Source organism: Chinchilla lanigera, unplaced genomic scaffold (assembly GCF_000276665.1).
Source record: "Chinchilla lanigera isolate Chin_1 unplaced genomic scaffold, ChiLan1.0 scaffold00012, whole genome shotgun sequence".
NCBI classification, from domain to species: domain Eukaryota; kingdom Metazoa; phylum Chordata; class Mammalia; order Rodentia; family Chinchillidae; genus Chinchilla; species Chinchilla lanigera.
Genome location: NW_004955413.1, coordinates 27,495,078 through 27,514,092, shown reverse-complemented (window position 1 = coordinate 27,514,092; position 19,015 = coordinate 27,495,078).

The window sequence follows — 19,015 nt, the reverse complement described above, 5'->3', positions numbered from 1 at the left end:
TCCAGCTCCTGAATGGCTCCCACGTCCCTAGTCAGCTCAACCTCTGACTCATCAGGTGTCAGTACTCTCGTGTTCACCGAGTCCTTGTTCATCAGCTGCTCCTCAGCTGACTCCAGACCTTTCTGGCTCTCAAGGGCAGGGCCAAGAGTGACCCACTGTGTGGCATGTTTTCCCAGAGGTTTCTCCATGTCAGGATGGTTCATGCTCGTCTCTGGGTGGGCCTATTGTGTCAGTGCTTGGTGTTTCTTGACTGCACAGCGGCAGCCAGCTTGAGGGCCAGCGCATGTCTCCACGCCACTTCCTGGGTGCCTGCTGCCTGCTTTTCCGGGTGCTTGAGGCCTGCCTGCCTCCCCAGGTGCCTGCACGGCCTCCCAGAGTGGGCACCTGCGGCCTGTCTAATAGATAGAAATTTATAGCACTGAATACCTATATTAGGAAATATAACCCTCAAATTGATGAGTTAAGTTTTTACATTAAAAAACTAGAAGGGGCTAGCGATGTAGCTCAGCGGCACAGCACCTGCCTGGCACATGCAAGGTCCTGAGTTCAATTCCCAGTACAAAAAAAAAAACCTTAGAAAAACCAAAGTAAGCACAAAAAAAGAACTTAAAAAGTCCACAGTAGAAATGAATGAAATAGAAAAATAACAGAGAAAATCAATAAAACTAAGGTTTAGTTTTATGATATCAAGGGAATACACAACCCTTTATGTAGACTAGATCAGGAAAAAAGAAGACACAAATGATTAGTATCAATAATAATAACAGACACTGATACAGACTATAAGTATTTAAAATGATAAAAAATTATGAGCAATATTATGCCAGTCGCATGTCAGTCCACAGATGAAAGTGGACAAAACTGCTAAAATATACCAAGAACCAAGGTTTGTGCAGCACTTTCCTGAGCAACCAATGGGCCACAGATGAAATTAAAGGAGAAATTAGACCGTCACTACAATTAAATGACAACGACAATGCAACATACTGGAACTTATAGGACATAATGAAAGCAGTCCTGTAAGGGAAATGTATAGCACTGAATTCTCATATCAGAAAAACAGAGCAAGCTCAAATAAGCAACTAATGTTGAACCTCAAGCTTCTAGAAGGAGAAGAGCAAGTCAAGTCCAAAGCTCACACTGTAGAGGCTATTTTAAATGTAAAGAAAAATTTTAAATCATATTTTTTTTTTTTTTTGAGACAGAGTCTCACTATGCAGTTGAGGCTGGGCTTGAGCTCACTTTGCAGCCCAGGCTGGTCTCAAACTTGCAACAATCCTCCTGCCTCAGCCTCCCGAGTGCTGGAATTATGCCCGGCTTAAACCATATTTCTAACACTGCTCAAGATTGAGACTGGGAAGCACTGTTGGTTCTCATAATTAGAGAGCTCCAAAACGTAACAAGCCTTGATGCTCCAGGTGCCAGCTGCAAGATAAGTGCAACCTAGCCAGACAGTGGTGTTTTGCTTACTTTCAGGTCCCAGAGAGTTATCGCCTCAAGGACACCTCTGCCCAATCTCAGACAATGAGACAATGACTTATTCTTCCCCCATGTTATATGATAGTAACTTTACTAGTTTCTGTAAGAGTAAATCCTGCCTAGCAATTAATGACAAAGACATGTGCAACCAGCTATAGAATATTATGTTACCTGCCTTTTTGTACTTCCTTCTGAAAACCTATATAAGTGACTATAGAACCCCAAGATGGGGCTAGTGATTTGGAATCAAGTCTCGCACTGGCCTGCAAGCAAAATAAAGCTGCTTCCAAATTTCCTCTGGTGCTGTTGTCTTCCATTTGGTCTGGTCCTGAATTAAAGAGCAATACAAGGGAGAAAATTATGAAGATGGGGCTGGGGATTTAGCTCAGTGGCAAAAGCGCCTGCCTGGCAAGCGCGAGGTCGTGAGTTCAGTTCCCGGTACCGGAGAAAAACAAAAAAAACAAAAAAAACAAAAAAGAAAAAAAAAGAAAATTATGAAGATCAGAGAAGAAATTAATACAACGGAGACTAAGAAAACAATACAAAGAATCAATGAATCAAAGAGTTGATTCCTGGAAAGATTAAATAAAATTGACAAACCCTTAGCCAACCTTATCAGAAAAGGAAAGACTCAAATCCAGGTAGTTAGGAATGAAAAGGATACAATTACAACATATTGTGCAGAAATCCAGAAGATCATTAATACCTACTTTGAGAATCTGTATTTTAATAAGATGGAAAACACATAGGAATTACCAAAGATGAATTAAGAAGATATAAAAATCCTAAATAAACCAATATCATCAATGAAAAAATTTACCAACAAAGAAAAGCCCTGATGAGTTCACTGTTGAATTCTACAAGGAATTTAGAGAAGACTTAATGCCATTACTTCTCAAACTCTTTAATGAAATTGAAAGGGAAGCAATACTCAGCCACTTAATCTTTGGCAAAGGGGCCAAACAGCTTCTTCACTGGAAGAAAGATAGTCTTTTTAATAAATGATGCTGGAAACCCTGGTTTTCCACATGCCAAAGCTTAAAACTAGATCCATGTCTTTCAATGTGCACTAAACTAAAATTGAAATGGATCAAAGATCTAAATATTAAAACAGCCAGGCATGGTGGTACATGCCTTTAATCCCAGCATTTGAGAGGCTAAGGCAGGAGAATCAAATCTGAGGCCAGCCTGGGCTACATAGTGATTTCAAGGCCAGCCTAAACTACATAGCAAGACCCTGTCTCCAAAAATTTAAAAATAAACAAAAACCCTACCAGAAATAAATAAATAAATATTAAAATAGAAACACTAAATCTGCTGGAGGATAAAATAGGTAGAACTCTTGAAGACACTGGTGTAGGCCAAGACTTTATAAATAAAACAGTGATCACACAGGAACTGTCACAAAAAATCAATAACTGGGATCTCATCTTATTAAAAAGCTTTTGCACAGCAAGAGAAATGACCAACACAGTGAAGAGACAACCCACATAATAGGAAAAGCTTTTTGCCAGAAGTTCCTCAGACAAAGGACTACCATCTAGAATATATAAAGAACTAAAAAAAAAAAAAAAAAAAAAACCTCAAAAGACAAAAAACACCAGGCACCCCCAAATTTAAAGACCCAATCCAAAAGTAGGCATCTGCAATGAACAGACACTTCTCAGATACAGAAACAGCAAATAAATATATGAAGAAAATGTTCAGCATCACTGGTTGATAGGCTCCTGCCCAAGTGTGAATTGCCGAATTGTTATGGTGGTGGTCTAACATGGCTGAAGCCCAAAAACAACAGCCTATCTTCCAAATGACCACTTCCCCCTCTTACTCTTCCAGTGCTTGAGAGAAGCCCCAATCATCTCCTAACACATCACTGAGCTCACCCCTCAAGTTCCGCCTCTAGCCAGAGTCCTCATAATCACCCCCTACAGCCTCCTTTGTGTAGCCCAGAAGAGCCTGGCACTGCACACTGTCCTTTCCTCTCCATGTCCAGAGTAAAGGCCTTCTTCCTCTTTTGTTTGTTTCTTTTTCTGCACTAAAAACCTAACACTGGTCATTCAAGAGATGCAAATTAAAACAACACTGAGATTCCATCTCACTCCAGAAAGAGTGGCTATCATCAAGAAATCAACAGATTAAAAAATGCTGGTGTAGCTATGGGGGAAAAGGAACCCTTCTTCACTGTTGGTGGGAGTGTAGACTGGTGCAACCACTGTGGAAATCAGTGTGGAGATTCCGCAAAAAACTAAAACTAGAGGTTCCATTGAACCCAGTTATTTCCCTTTTTTATATCTTACTGAACAATTAAAAGCATTAAACCATAGTGATATATGCACACCCATGTTTATAGCAGCACAATTTGTAATAGCTAAATCTTGGAAACAGCCTAAATGCCTGTCAACTGATGAATGAATAAAGAAGATGTGGGTTTTTTTATACAATGGAGTACTACTCAGCCATAAAGAATGATAAACTTGAAATATTTCTAAGTAAATGGATGAACCTTGAGACCATACTTTTAAATGAAATAAACTGGATACACATGTGTAAATCTAGTGTGAGAGACTAAAAGTGTAAGTAAGGACCAATATGTATCATAGATATTGTGAAATAGAAAAAAAAATGGTCAAATAGAAAAGGGAACCAGGGAGAGAGCAGGTGGATAGGAAGGAAGGGAAAAAAGAAAAAAAAATTAGAAAAGAAGGAAAAATGGAAATAAAGATTTTGTAAATGTGGAGGGGAAGAAGGGTTGAAGGGAGAGTAGGGGATTAGGGGTAAAAAGGAACCAAGTTATATCACGTACAGGTGTCATGGTGTGTGTCTGGATGTTTCCCCTCCACCCCAAAGCCTCATACAGTCCTGGGGCAAACTTCTAGAGTTTATGATTGATCCATGGTCCAATGCTGGGATTATGGGTGTGAGTGCTACACCCGCCCTGGGCCCACATACAATATAAAGGAGGGAAAGAGGCTTGCTCTCTGATGCTCCTCCCTTTTTGCTCTTGTTGCTTTTGCTATTTTCTGCCACCTTGAAGTGTTGCCCTGTGCCATGTGCCACACTCTGCCTTGGAGCCAGCTGAGTATGGACTGAAACCTCCACAAACTGTGAGCTAAATAAACCTTTTCTTCCTTAATTGTGGGTGTCAGGTATTTTGTCTCAGCAATGAGAGAAAAGTAACCAAGACAACAGATACAAATTCCCTATGATAAACCAGGCATGGTGGTACACACCTGTAATCCCAGCACTCAGAAGGCTGAGGCAGGAGAAGCGCTGTGAGTTCAAGGACAGCTTGGGCTACAAAGTGAGTTCAAGGCCAGCCTGAACTGCATAGCAAGACCCTGTCTCCAAAAAAAAGACAAATTCCCTATAACGAATGTGATCATTATGTGTACCTAAAATGTACCAATAAAATTAATTGATTAAAAAAACGTAAAGTTTGCGGATACAACTCAGTACAAAGCTCTGGGTTCAATTCCCAGTACTGCATTAAAAAAAAAAAAGTTTCTATTTTTACATATCATCAATAAACAATTGAAAACTAAAAAATGTTTAAAACACTGATAATAAATAACATCAAAAATATAAATCACTAGGAAATGATTTCTGCCAAAAAGTGTGATAATCATACACTAAATGCTACAAAACACTGCTGAGAGAAATTGAGGTCCTAAATATATGAAGAGATACACTACCGCTGTGAAATCACAAGATGCAGCATTAAGATGCCAATTCCTCCCCAACTGATGTGTAAGCTCAGTGTAATTGCAATCAATTCCAACAAACTTATTTTTGGCAAAACCAATATGTTGTCTCCCAAAATCTCATGGGAATACAAAAGACCTAGATTAGCCACACAATTCTGAAAACTAAGAACGAATACGAGCAGGAACCAAGACAGAGGTTGCTGGTCGGAAGACGGCGCAGAGGCACAGAACCCGATGTAGACACACGTATTAGCAACAGACTTTCCACAAAAGAGCGAATGCGATGCGGTGGAGGAAGTGTCATCCAGGAAGAACAAACAGTCCTGGAACAACTCTATGCGATATGAAAAAAATGAGCTTTGATTCCTATCTCAAACCATACAGAAAAATTAACTCAGAACTGAGCATAGAGCCAGGCACAGTGGCACAGCCTGCGACGACGGCGCTCCGGGAGGCCGAGGCAGTTGGATCCCAAGTTCATACCCAGCCTGGTATGGATAGGGAGCGGTGAGAAGGAAGAGCTTCCAAAAAAGACTGAGGAAATTTGGGGGTGACATGTTCATTCCTTAAAAGTGTGGTGGTGGGTTCATAGGTATGTAATATGGTAAAGTTATCCAATGATACACATTAAATGGGCACAGTTTGTTGGATGTCAACTGTGTATCAGCAAAGCTGTCTTTAAAAACAGGTAAGTGGGCGGGGGCGGGGGATTTAGCTCAGCCGCACGGCGCCTGCCTGGCAAGCGCGAGGTCGTGAGTTCGATTCCAGGTACCGGGGGCGGGCGGTGGAGACAGGTAAGCGACATGAACCATTCTGTCTTCTCTTGTCCTGGATCTAAACCATTTTCACAGACACTCATGCAGTCTCTAAAAGGAACTATCTTAACTCCCAATAGAGAACAAATATCAGTATTTCTCTAGGAGGATACAGAAGGCCTGGGGAAAACGAAGGCAGTGTGCAGGCAGAAAGCAGTGCCAAGGCTCCGCAGTGATCAGCTGCGCCACAGCTGCGCCGAAAGGGGGAGAAAATTAGAAATCTTCTGTGTCCTGTCATGAAAAATATTCCAGAGGACATCGTACCTGTGAAACTACGGCAGAGGTAGGACAATAACTAAAATGTAAAATGAAGTGGAAGGAGTTCATAGTTTAACAGCAGCTTGGATACTACAAACAAAAAAAGAAAACCTGAATGGGTGAATTAAATGAGAAGATTGAAATTTTCCCCTTTTGCAGAAGCAAAGGATAAAGAATAGAAATGATGAAAAAAGCATGCAAGGGGCTGAGGATTTAGCTCAGCGGCACAGCACCTGCCTGGCAAGCGCAAGGTCATGAGTTCGATTCCTGGTACTGGAAGAAAAACAAAAAAAAAGCATGAAAGTTGTGGAGGACAAATTGAGAAGATTAAATAGAATATAGAAGAATATCTAGGGGAAGAGAGTTGAGAGAGAAGAAATAGTAAAAGGAATACTCCTGGAAAGGAAGAAAGTCTTCACCTTTTAAAACACATGCTTCTAAATTAACAGAGGCAAAAGCAACACAAAGCAACACTCATATGTATAAACATTCTGAGGGGGTTTTCGTTGTTAGTGGTTGTGGGGTGGGGCATGTTGTTTCGTTTTGTGATGCTGGGGATTGAACCCAGGGCATTTTACCGCCAAGCCATAGCCTCAGCCCTTTTTATTCTGAGGGTTTTGCTAAGTTTCTTAGACTTGGCTCAAACTTGTGATCTTCCTGCCTCAGCCTCCTGCATGCTGGGGATAACATGAATACATTAATCTTGGGGAGATTTTTTAATTTTAAGAATAAAGAAAGCATTCAGGCAGGAAAAAACAGGTTACCTAAAAATAATAAGGAATCAGAATGGCGTCAGCATTACTACATGAAATACTAGGGGCTGGGGATTTAGCTCAGCAGCACAGCACCTGCCTGGCAAGCGCGAGGTTGTGAGTTCGATTCCTGATACCGGAAAACAAAAACAAAAACAAAACAAAACAAAACAAAAGAAATACTAAATGTCCGCTTAGTAATACTCAGTAACATAGTGAAGTAATGGTCTATACAGTTTGAGAAAAAGCCATTGTGACTCAAGAATTCTATGCTAGCCAAGCCAGTTTTCAGTGTCAGGACAACAGAAGGGACCTCAGAAGCCACCGGGTCCAGATTGATATCTGCCTGCCGCCTGTGTGCGGTCGCTCTCCTACTCCACAGAGATAAAAGAAAGTGAATCTTAGTAACAAATCCAAAACAGTGCTGTAACAAGTGGTACCCTTGTTGAATAGAAGCTAGGAGGAACTCCAAAAGGGAAAGCAAACTGGAGGAAGCTGAGAGAGGAAATCAAGTACAAATAAAGGCAGGAGAGCCTCGCTGTGAGAGGCAGAGCACCTCTGTGCATGGAAGTGACAGATCTGGGAAGGGAGCTCTAGCTATCAGGGTGATTGAGTCCAGGATTCATGTGAAGCAAATAGAAGGCTGAATTCCTCTCTTGCTGCATCTGTGACAAGCAGACAAAACAGGTGCATCAACTCCCAGGTGAGAGCAACAAATATGGGCACCCTTGGGCAGGGAAGTGTTGGATGAGTAGCAACACCCAGCAGAAATGGAGAGCGCCAGTGCCCCCAGGTCTGCCTACCCCATCATGACTTATAGACTGATGGCGCTCCAAAGACAATAGAAGCCTTCAAGGAGAGTCTATTAGTAGGCTGGGCATGGTGGCGCACCCCTGTAATCCCAGCACTTGGGAGGCTGAGGCAGGAGGACCGTTGCGAGTTTGAGACCGGCCTGGGCTACAAAGTGAGCTCAAGACCAGTCTGAACTGCATAGCGAGACCCTGTCTCAAAAAGATGGGGAAAAAAAGGAGAGTCCATTAGAAAATCTCAAATATCAACCTGAGTGTTTAGTCAGAACTGGTCAAACAGTAGAAGACAATCAGCACTAGGAATAGAACAACGTGTATAAACAAAGAACTAGTGACTAAACAGTTAATGGGGCAGGGAAGCGGAGACTTTCAATAAACACCTCCTAAAGACAAGAGCCATTTTGAAATGTGAATGGTCCATTAGGGAAAAGAGACAAGTAGCCTTCTCTTTTTTGGGGGACCAGGAATCGAATTTGGGGCCTTACACTTCCCAGGCAGGTGCTTGTGCCACTGAGCTGTATCCCCAGCCCTGACAAGTAGCTTTCATGGAAATAAAAATGTGGCTGGTGAAATGGGCACCCAACTTAGGCCCTTTGGGGATTTCAGGTTTCAGCCATGAGGGTGTAGCCGCCATTGGACTAATCCTCCCACCATAAACAAACATAAAAATAGGATAAAACATATGCCATAACAACGATACATCAAGAGCAACCCATGCAGGGCGGTGGCTCTTGAAAAGTGAGTCTGATTTTCAAGCAAGTTTTCTCCTGAGCGCATCTGCCAAAGTGTGGTCTGGGGAAGGAAAAGCCAAGGCAAAGATCAGCAATCTTAACCCTGACAGGGGGCAGAAACTGCAGCGTAAGGTTGTTAGTGTGACTGGGCCTGGAAGGGAAGGCGCTGAAACAAATGAAGCTATCGGGAAGGAGCTTGAATGTCTTCATAAGCGGCCTCCTCAGCCAGGCATGGTGGTGCACGCCTGTAACCCCAGTAACTTGGGAGGCTGAGGCAGCAGGATTGCAGGTTCAAGGCCAGCCTGGAAAATTTGATGAGATGATGCCTCAAATAATATAATAACTTTTTAAAACTTTTTTTTAAAAGGTTTGGGGATGTAGCTCAGTGGTAGAGCACTTGTACAACATGTGTGAGGCCCTGGATTTCACCCCCAGTAACTAACACACACACACACACACACACACACACACACTCTCCTCAAGTGCAGACAACAGCTTCAGGAATATAAAAGAGTTGACAGGGAAATTCAGCTGTAAGTTCTGGAGAGATGATGGACATTGGTCAGAGCAGAGGAATCTCAGTGCATAGCCCCGGAGTTCAGTGGAGAATCTAGAAAAGCATCATCCTAAGATTAAAGACTACTCTAGAAATGTGGGCAAAATTAAAATAAGTCAACAGGCTGAGGCCTAAATTCAAGCCTCAAAGACTGCTAAAACAAAGGTTAATATGCCTTTAGGCAATATTAACATTATCTACAATGTATTGTCCATGGTGTCCAGCTTATAAGTAAGTTAGTAAACACTAAAAGAAGCAGAAAAAAATGACACCTGAGAGATAAAACAGTCAACTGAAGAAGACCCAGGGATAATCTAGATACTGAAGTTAGGAGACAAGGACTTTAAGATAACTATGAATCATATGCTAACGGAAATGTTTAAAAGATACACAACAATAGATGGAGATAAGGTGTTTCAGCAGAGAGTTAGAATCTAAAAAATCAAATAGACATTCTGATAGGCAATCCCTACTATGGCCCCTAATAATCCACACTTCCTGATATTCCTGCCCTTGTGGAATCCTCGCCTTCTGAGTGTGCTCTGGATTGACTGACTCGATTCAACATAAAACGCAGTAGAAGTGAGACATAGTTTCCAAAATAAGATCGAAACTGTGGCTTCCCTGTTGGATGCTCCCTCTCTCCCTGAACACTTGCCACTGGGGAAAACGGCTGCGTCATAAGGTCGCTTGCCTCATGAATGGATTAATGCTCCTAGCCCAGGAGGGAGTTATTTCTGGAGTGAGGGCCCCATGAAAGGATAACTTTGGTCCCTTCTCTCCGTTAGATGTGATCCTTTGCCCTTCTGCCTTCAGTTATGGGGTGACCCAGCCCAAAGGCTCCTCAGGTGCCAGCATAATGTTCTTGGATGTCCCGGTCTTCAGAGCCATAAGCCGCATAAACTTCCACCATTTATAAACTCCAAGTCTGTGTTATTCTCTCATGGCAGAAGAGAAGAGATGGGGACACCAGCCATGAGGGAAATGCAAAGTAAAACTACAGTGGCCGTCCCTATGCGGTAGTACTCGGTTCACGGACCTAATCTGTGCTACGATTTGGGAACAGGTGACCACATTTGTGTTTGTGGGGGAAAGATGCCCGCGATCCTGTTTGTCAGCAGATGCAGAGTTTGCAAACAGAAACAAAATTTTGCCAAATGCTTCTGTTTGCGAACCAAATTAAACAAAAGTGTTTGTGGAGCCGGGTGCCACTGTATACGCCTCACAGCGGGGTAAAGTCAGGTTGCGGCCCCAGATGAGGAGAGCACATGCAGAAACAGGATCATCGTACACTGCCGATGGGGACTGTAAAATGCACAGTGTGGAAGGCGGCTTGGCAGTTTCTTAAACAACTAAATAGGCAACAGTCGTATAACCCAGTGTTACAGAAATTAACACAAAAGACATACTTTTTTTTTCAGTGCTGGGCACTGAACTAGGGCCTTGCACATGCTGGGCAAGTGCTTTGCCAGTGGGCTACACTCCCAGCCCATTTTTTTATTTTTTATTTTAATTTTGAGACAGGGTTTCACTGAATTGCTTAGGCTGGCCTCAAACTTGTGATTTTCCTGCTTCAGCCTCCTGAGTAGCTGAGGTTAGAGACAGGCAGCGTATACATTTTTATAGCAATTTATTTTTAACAAGCCCAAACTGAAACAACCAGGAAGTACTTTAAGAGGTGAGTGGTTAAGCAACTACAGTACATTCATCGCATGGAACATAGCTCAGAAATAAAAAGGAAGAATAAAATGAAATGTTTTATCTAATTTTTTCAAATTCTCTTTAATGGTTTGAACAATCTTTCATTCTTACATCTGGTAATCTGAGCAACATAGTTGAAGATAACAATATGTAATATAACAACCGCTGTTAATTCCTATCATTTTGTTTTAAAACCCTGCATCATTTCTAATGTGCTTGCTTTGTTTTGTTTACGTTTGTGATGTTGGTATGCTGCTATTCTTTCTTTTTCTTTTACTCCTCTCTTTAAAATAAAAAAATAAAAAAAATGATACATGTGATAACCTAGCTAAACCTCAGAAACATGCCAAGTGGGAATAAAAGCCTATGCATAAGTTTATATATTCTACAATTCCATTTATATATCATTCTTGAAACGACAACATTATACAAACAAGACACTTGTCAGAGACTAAGAAGGGGGAAAGCAATGCATGTAATATACCTCCGTGAAAATGATAATAGTTACTTTCTTTTCCCTGTGGGGACTGGAAAGAAAAGAGCAAATATGAGGCCATGTGTGGTTGTGTATCTGGGACCTGATGGGTATTTTTTCGCTCCCCTCACCCTGCCCATTTCTTCTTCTATGTTGGGGCCCTAAGAGCCTGTGTGTGATTGGCCTCAAAATGATCCTCTTCTGTTTGACTCTCAGGTTGCCTCAGGAAGAAAGATGCAAACACACACTGGCCATCCTAGGCAGGAGCTTTAAACTGAGGGTCGCCCCACACCACCACCCTGCATTCGTGCGTCCCAGCTACTGAGGCTGAGGCAGAGGCTGAGGGTTATGAGTTCAAGGACAGCCTAGGCAACTTAGCAAGACCGTGTCTCAAAATAAGAAATAAAAAAGGCTGTCAGTGTAGCTCAGTGGTACACCACTTGAATAGCATATCCAAGGCCTTGAGTTCAATCTCCAGTACCACAAAAATTAAAAATAAAAATAAAAAATCTGGGGTTAAAACTGGAATGGCATTGGAGAGGGACAGAGTGAAAGAATCCTGAACTGGAATAAGAAATTCTGGGATCTAGTTCTTAGTTCATTAACAGCTACACAAATACTTCAAATGCTGAAGGGTTCAAATTCAACCCAATTTAACACATGCACCAAAAAAACCCCAAAAACCACATTCACCGGCATCAAAGACAATGACATCGGCGTCTAGCACCTTTCTCTGTCTTTCCCTCTCTCCATCTTTCTCTCTCAGAATGAAGCCCAGGGCCTTCACACCGAGCTCATCCTCAGCCCTTTCTAAATATTTTTTATTTTGAGACAGGATCATGCTAGGTTTGAACTTATTGACCCTCCTGCCTCAGACCCCCGCAGTGCTGGGACTACAGGTGTGCACCACCCCACTCGGCTCTAAGTGGTTAGCACTTATCCCTTATCTGTATCACTGCCCCTCACCAAAACAGTAATGTTCTTTGCTATAGAAAATCGACATTTCTCAATTGTGGGTAAAATGTGCATAAATCCACCTTTAGAAATCTTTATTTGTGCTAATCCATAATCACGATGCAAGTAACAAACAGGAAGTTTAAGAGGCAAACACTCCAACCATCTCCCCTGACTGAGACTGTCACCCTTCAGTGGCTCCTGGTCACCAGGATCTACTTTGTGTAAAGCTGGAGACTGAATCTAAAGAAAGTTCTCGTAATTTGATGAGTAAAGAAAGGAGAGGAAAACTAACTTTTTCAAATGCCTGTGTGTACCACTTTTCTAGGCACTTAGGCAATATATTATCTCATTTAATCCTCCGCTGTGTGATATCACTGTGATAGACATCTGCTGCGTCCAGCACAGCTCCTGAAAACTCACAAGGAGAGGCCCATGAAGAAACAAAGGCAAACACGAAAATGCAGAAAGCTGAGGTCAGATGAAGCCCCATCTCTTGGGGGATAAAAGAAGCCGCCCAACGACTGCAGCACATTTATTTATATACTTGGCAGGTTGGTGTCAAGTGAAACCCCTCTGCCTAACAACTTGTTTCCCTGGCCCCACCCCAGGCGCCTCCTCTTCTCTGGGCTGGAATAACCCGTTCACCTGGCACCTTGGGCATGCTGTGTTCTTGGGGCTGGAGCAGCTTGTTCACACGTAATTCATCTCCAGCTTCAGCTGCTCCCCACAGCCATCAATATCCCCATTTTACAAATATGGAAATAAAAACGCATGGAGTTAAGACACCTAACAGACAGGAATGGTGGCACACGCCTGTAATCCCAGCACTCAGGAGTGGGAGGCAGAAGGATCGCACAAGCCTGAGGCCAGCCTGGGCTACATAGTCAATTCAAGGCCAGCCTGAGTTGTAAAACAAAGCTCTGTCTTAAAAAAACAAAAAACAAAATACAAAAAAAAAGAAAAAAACCAAAAAGACAATTTAGCTTATACCTTGTAACTGGTATCAGTGTCTGACTCTAAAGCACAAATTTTTTTTCATATATACTATGCCTCTAATTTTATGGAATATATTTTCTGTGCTGTGTTGCTCTTTTCAATTTTCTAAAACCATCGTTTTTCATAAGGACACGTAGGGATTTTTATTTTTTTTACGGCAATAAGAGCAAGAAAGTCTCGGTAACTAAAATATGCTGAACTTGACACATTTGGAAAGCAATCAGCGGCTTCTCCCCAACAGCCGCTTATCATCTTAACTTGGACATTATAAAATTTATCCTTCGCTCATTTTAAGTGCATACTGGGCTGGGGATATAGCTCAGTGGCTCAAGCACCACACTAGCAAGCACAAGGTCACAAGTTCGATTCCCGCTACCAAAAAAAAAAAAAAATTTTAAGTGCATACAGCTCAGTGAATTTTAGTATATTTTAAAAATTCTGTCACCACAAACCAACTTTAGAGCATTTCCTTCGACCCAAACCTCATGCTTCTTCTAGTCACTCTGACGATCCCTCATCCGCTCTGTATAGATCCGCCTTTTCTGAACCCTTCATATATGGGAATAATATGTACTGTTTGGGTTCTTTCTCCCAGTGTGTTTTCTGAACTCATCGTGGCTGAAGAATACCTCATTGGGTAGATATTTTGTCTATCCACTAATCAGCTGTCACCCACGTAGGTGTCTCCACACCCGCTTATCGCAGGAGGTGGAACCCCGGACCTCGAGCACACTAAGCATTCGCTGAGCTGCAGCCCCAGGGCCTCCGCATCTTTGCTATTGTAAATAACATTTCCATGAGCACTAATGTTTAACTGTCTATGAGGACAAACATTTCCATTTCTGCTGGGTAGCTGCCTAGGGTTAGAAGTGCTGCATTGTATTCAAAGGTATGTTGAACTTTTTAAGAAACTGCAAGACTGTTTTCTGAAATGGCTACACCATTTTACATTCCCACCAGCAAAGTACCAGAGTTTCAATCTTCTATATCCTTACCAGCCCTGAATGATGTCTGTCTTTCATTCTAACCATTGTAGTGGGTCAGATATGGTATATTCGGTATGCATTTCCTTAATGATTGATTACATGTCTTAGTTACTTTTCTCTCATCACTGAGACAAAGTACCCAACACCCAAAACTAAGGAAGGAAAGGTTTATTTAGCTCACGGTTTGGGGAGGTTTCAGTCCATACTTGGCTGGCTCCAAGGCAGAGTGGCACATGGCAGAGGGCAACAGTTCATGGCAGCAAAAACAAGAGCGAATGCAGGCATCCCACCCCGGGGCGAGTGTCACACTCACACCATAATCCCTGCATTAGACCATGGATCAATCATAAAAGCTAAAAGCCCGCCCCATGACTGCATGAGGCTTTGGGGGGAAATCTAGACACAAATCATGGCAGTGAATCTTTTCATGCATTTACTGTATCGGTTATTTGTGCATCTTCTTCAGAAAATGGTTATTCAAATCCTTTGCCCATTAAAAGAATGGTTGGTTTGTTTCAGAGAAGTTTGAGGTTCAAAGCAAAGTTGAGCTGAAAATACAGAGAGATCATATACCCTTGTTGCCTCACGCCCATAACCTCCCTCAACGACTGACGTCCCACACCAGAATGGTACACGAGATCCATCAACGAGTCTTCACGGGCACGTCACTGTCACCCAAAGCCTACAGTTCACTTAGTGCTCGCTCGTGGAGTTGTGTAATCTGTGGGTTTTGACCGCGTGGAATGGCATGCATCTATCATTAGAGCATCACGCAGAGGGCTTTCACTGCCCTGGAAATATTCTGTGCTCCATCTTTTCATCCCTCCCAGCCTTCGGGCTCTGCGAACATGGATATTTTTACTGTCTTTCAGTTTTGCCTTTTCCAGAATGTGACATAGTGAGAATCATACGGGATAACCTTTGCCGGCTGTGTTCTTCTTTTTTTTAATTTAAGATATTTAATTATTTTTTATTTTATTTTTGGTACCAGGAATCAAACTCAGGACCCTGTGCTTGCCAGACAGGCGCTTATGCCACTGAGCTATCTCCCCAGCCCCCAGCTGTGTTCTTCTGTTTATCAATAGCCATCTAAGGTTTCTCCATGTCTTTCTGAGTCTGAATAGCACATTTCTAGTGCTGAGTTAGAATTCAAGCCTAGTCTGGGCAATTCCGCAACTTGGCAAGAATCTGCCTTTAAAACCCACTATCTGGATATAACAGTTTATTTATCCATTCACCTATTCAAGGACATCTTGGCTGCTTTTGAGTTTTGACATTTATGAACAAAGTTGTTATAAACATCCGTGTGCAGGTTACCATGTGGACATAGATTGTCAGCTCCTTTGGGTAAACACACAGTAGTGCAAGTACTGACAGTGTGTGTTTAATTTTGTGTGAAACCATCAAACTGTCTTTCTTCCACAGGGCTCCTACCATTTCATAATTTCAGTATTAATGAGAGTTCCTGTTGCTCTGTGCTCACCAGCATTCAGTGCTGCCTCCTCTGTTTGTTTGTTGGTTTGTTTGACAAAGGGTCTTGCTATGGAGCTCAGGCTAAGCCTCAAACTTGAAATTCTCCTCCCTTAGCCTCCCAAGTACTGAAAATTACAGGTGTGCACCCCCACTCCTGGTTTGCCTGTTTTCTAATTGGGCTATTTGTCTTTTTATTATTGAGTATAGGGAAAGTCTTACATAGTCTAGATATAACTTTCCTTATGGAATATGTGATTTGTAAATCCCTTTTCCCAGTCTGTGGGTTGTCTTAGACACCTTTTTTTTTCAGTGAAAAGGAATTTTACAACACTAAACTCATGCTAGTAGCTACTTCTGGAGGGGGAAAGGGAATGGATCAAGTTAGGATTACAAAGCACCACATAGGTGCTGTAAGAAGCATATGGTGGATTGACAACTGGTGGTCGGCTTATAACACCCAGCTGAACTGAACCAGCATGGTGCTGGGTGTGGAGGGCCCACCTGAGGGTTGTTGCCAACAGCGTAAAAAGAGAACTGGAAGGGAAGATGGTGCATTATTGGTTCTCCTGGAGAAGCGGTTCGAGCTGGTTTTCCTGATATGAACTTGGCTGTTCTTATTGTTGAGGAGCTCTCTGTCGCTGAGGATGGCTGTGGTTCACTTTGGGGGAGCTCTGGTCCTTACTCTGAGCACCACTTTCTGGCTCCAGTGTAGATCCTTCAGCCTGCTGGCACAGATCCTTCATCCCACTGGCACTGACTTTCTAGCTTCCACCACTGGCCTTTGGGCCTTCCCAGCGCAGATCCATGAAACAGACCTGCATGAGGCATCATCGTGGATTTTAGTTTTGAGTAACTATTATAGGCCTCCAGTTGGACTCTTGGGGGGCATTGCCATGGGCTCCAGTTCTTCAGCTGGACTCATGCAGGACACTGCTGTGGGATTCAGGCCCTCAGCTGAATTCTCTGGGTCTCTGGTGTATGGACAGATTGCACACACTCTTTTGCATTTGACTCTTTGGGTGAATATTATAAAATAATTCTCTAAATTATGTGTCCTGTATTAATTCCCTTCCCTTGCAAACCCTGACCACAACAAAGCAGATCACATATTTGGGGGGCTAGCTTCCTGGGTTTCAACCCAGTGCTGTCAGGTAACTTAGTTTCTCTGTCTCAGTTTTTCATCTGTAAAATAGATATAATATTTGTCTCATAGGTGTGTTGTTGGGGTTAAACACAAGTCAATATGCTTAGAGAACTTAAAAAAGTGGCAACCGGAGTCATAGTATATTTAATCTTATTACTTCTAAAGTTGGTAGGAGCTTCAAAAGTTTCCCTTAATTATTATGCTTTGTGATTCATACATACAGCCATGTCACCAAACAACAAAGATGTGTTCTGGGAAACGTTATTGTTAGGCAATTTCGTTGTGTGGCCTTCACAGAGTATACTTACAAACCTCGATGGTATTGCCACCTAGGCCGTATGGCTATTACTCCTAAGCTATAAATCTGTATGGCCTGTCCTGAACTGAATTCTGTAGGCAACTCCAATACAATGAAGTATTTATGTATGTAAAAACCAAACATATCTAAACATAGAAAAAGCGCAGTAAAATATGGTATAAAAGATTTTTTTAAAAGATAGGTATAGTGAGGCATGACTGTAACACCAGCACTCAGGAGGCTGAGGCAGGAGGATCAAAAGTTCAAGGACTACACAGGGAGACTCAGCCTCAAAAAAAAAGAAAAGATAAAAAATGACTGGGCAGAAAGTCACATATCTGTAATCCCAGCTACTTGGGAAGCTGAGAAGGAAGATCACAAGTTTTAAGCCAGCCTGGGCAATTTAATAAACCCAGTCTCAAAATGAAAAAATAAAAAGGGTTAGGCTGTGTAAGGCCTTGAATTCAATCACCAGTACCGCTCGAAATCATAATGAGGACAATAATAAAAGACGAAAATGGCACACCGCGTGGGGCACTCGCCGTGGATGGAGCCAGCAGGACTGGGAGTTGCTCTGGGGAAGCAGAGTGAGGGGCAAGTGAATGTACAGGCCTAGAACTTTACAACACCATGAACCTTAGAAGCACTGTGCGATTAGGTTACGCTACATTTATAAATTTCCTTTCTTCAATAATAATTTTAAGGCTGAGCTGTAGCTCAGTAGTACAGTGCTTGCCTAGCATGTGTGAGGGCCTGCGCTTGATCACCAGCACTGAAAAAATAGTTTATTAATGAAAGCTTACTTTTTAACTGATAAGCTTTTAAACTTTTTGGCTCTTGTGTAGTAATACTTAGCTTAAAACACAAACACACAATTGTACGAAAATTTTTTTCACCAAAATAAATTTATCTCCGTTATTCTCATCCAGAGTTCATGTTTTCAGCAAATTTTTTATGGGTATTAATTTCTAAAGTTGGGGCAATCAAATTACCTGCCTCCTATATCAGTGCTTCCAGCTCTCCTCCAACATAAGCTGTATAATTGTGGAGGATAAAACAGGTAACATCTGACTCAGGGCATGGCAGAAAAAACAGTAGCACATGTTAGCTGATCATTTGCTGATTAGGAAAGGTTAGGCTCCATTCTACCTTTACCATAGATTTTTTTTTTTTTTGTCTATTTTTGGAGACAGGGTCTCCCTATGTAATTCAGGCCAGCCTTGAGCTCATTTTGTAGCCCAGGCTGGCCTTGAACTCGCAAGCATCCTCCTGTCTCAGTCTCCCAAATGCTGGGATTACAGGTGTGCGCCACCATGCCCGGCAGATTCTTTCTTTATATCTTTACTCTATAAGTTTTTTTCTATGATTGAAAACACACACGCACACATACACACACACTCAGGCCTACACAGTCAGCATCATCCATATAAATTGGCTTCCATCTCTACATTCTGTACCACTGGAAGGTGTCCAGGGAGAATGTACACAGAGCTATTGTTTTCTGTAGTAACAGTTTCTTCTGGGATATTCCTGAAGGACCTGCCTAAGGCTTTTTGTTTTTATTAATTAAATTAATGGTACATTTTAGGTGTACAAAATAATCAACACTCATCATAGGGAATTTATACCTATACATGATATAATTTGATTTCCCCCCCTAAGGCTGTTTTATAGCTAATTTAAAAAATAGTAGGGACTCCCGGCCTCGTCGTTCCCCGGAAGGAGGGCTTCCGGCGCACAGGGAGCCACAGGTGGGGAGCGCCAGTCTTCCAGCTGGCTAGCTTCCTGCCTGATGGCTCCCGGAGGGTGGGCCCCCAGCGCACGGGGAGCCTCGGGCGGGGAGCGCCGGTCTTCGGATTGGCAGCTCATTCCCGGCCTCGT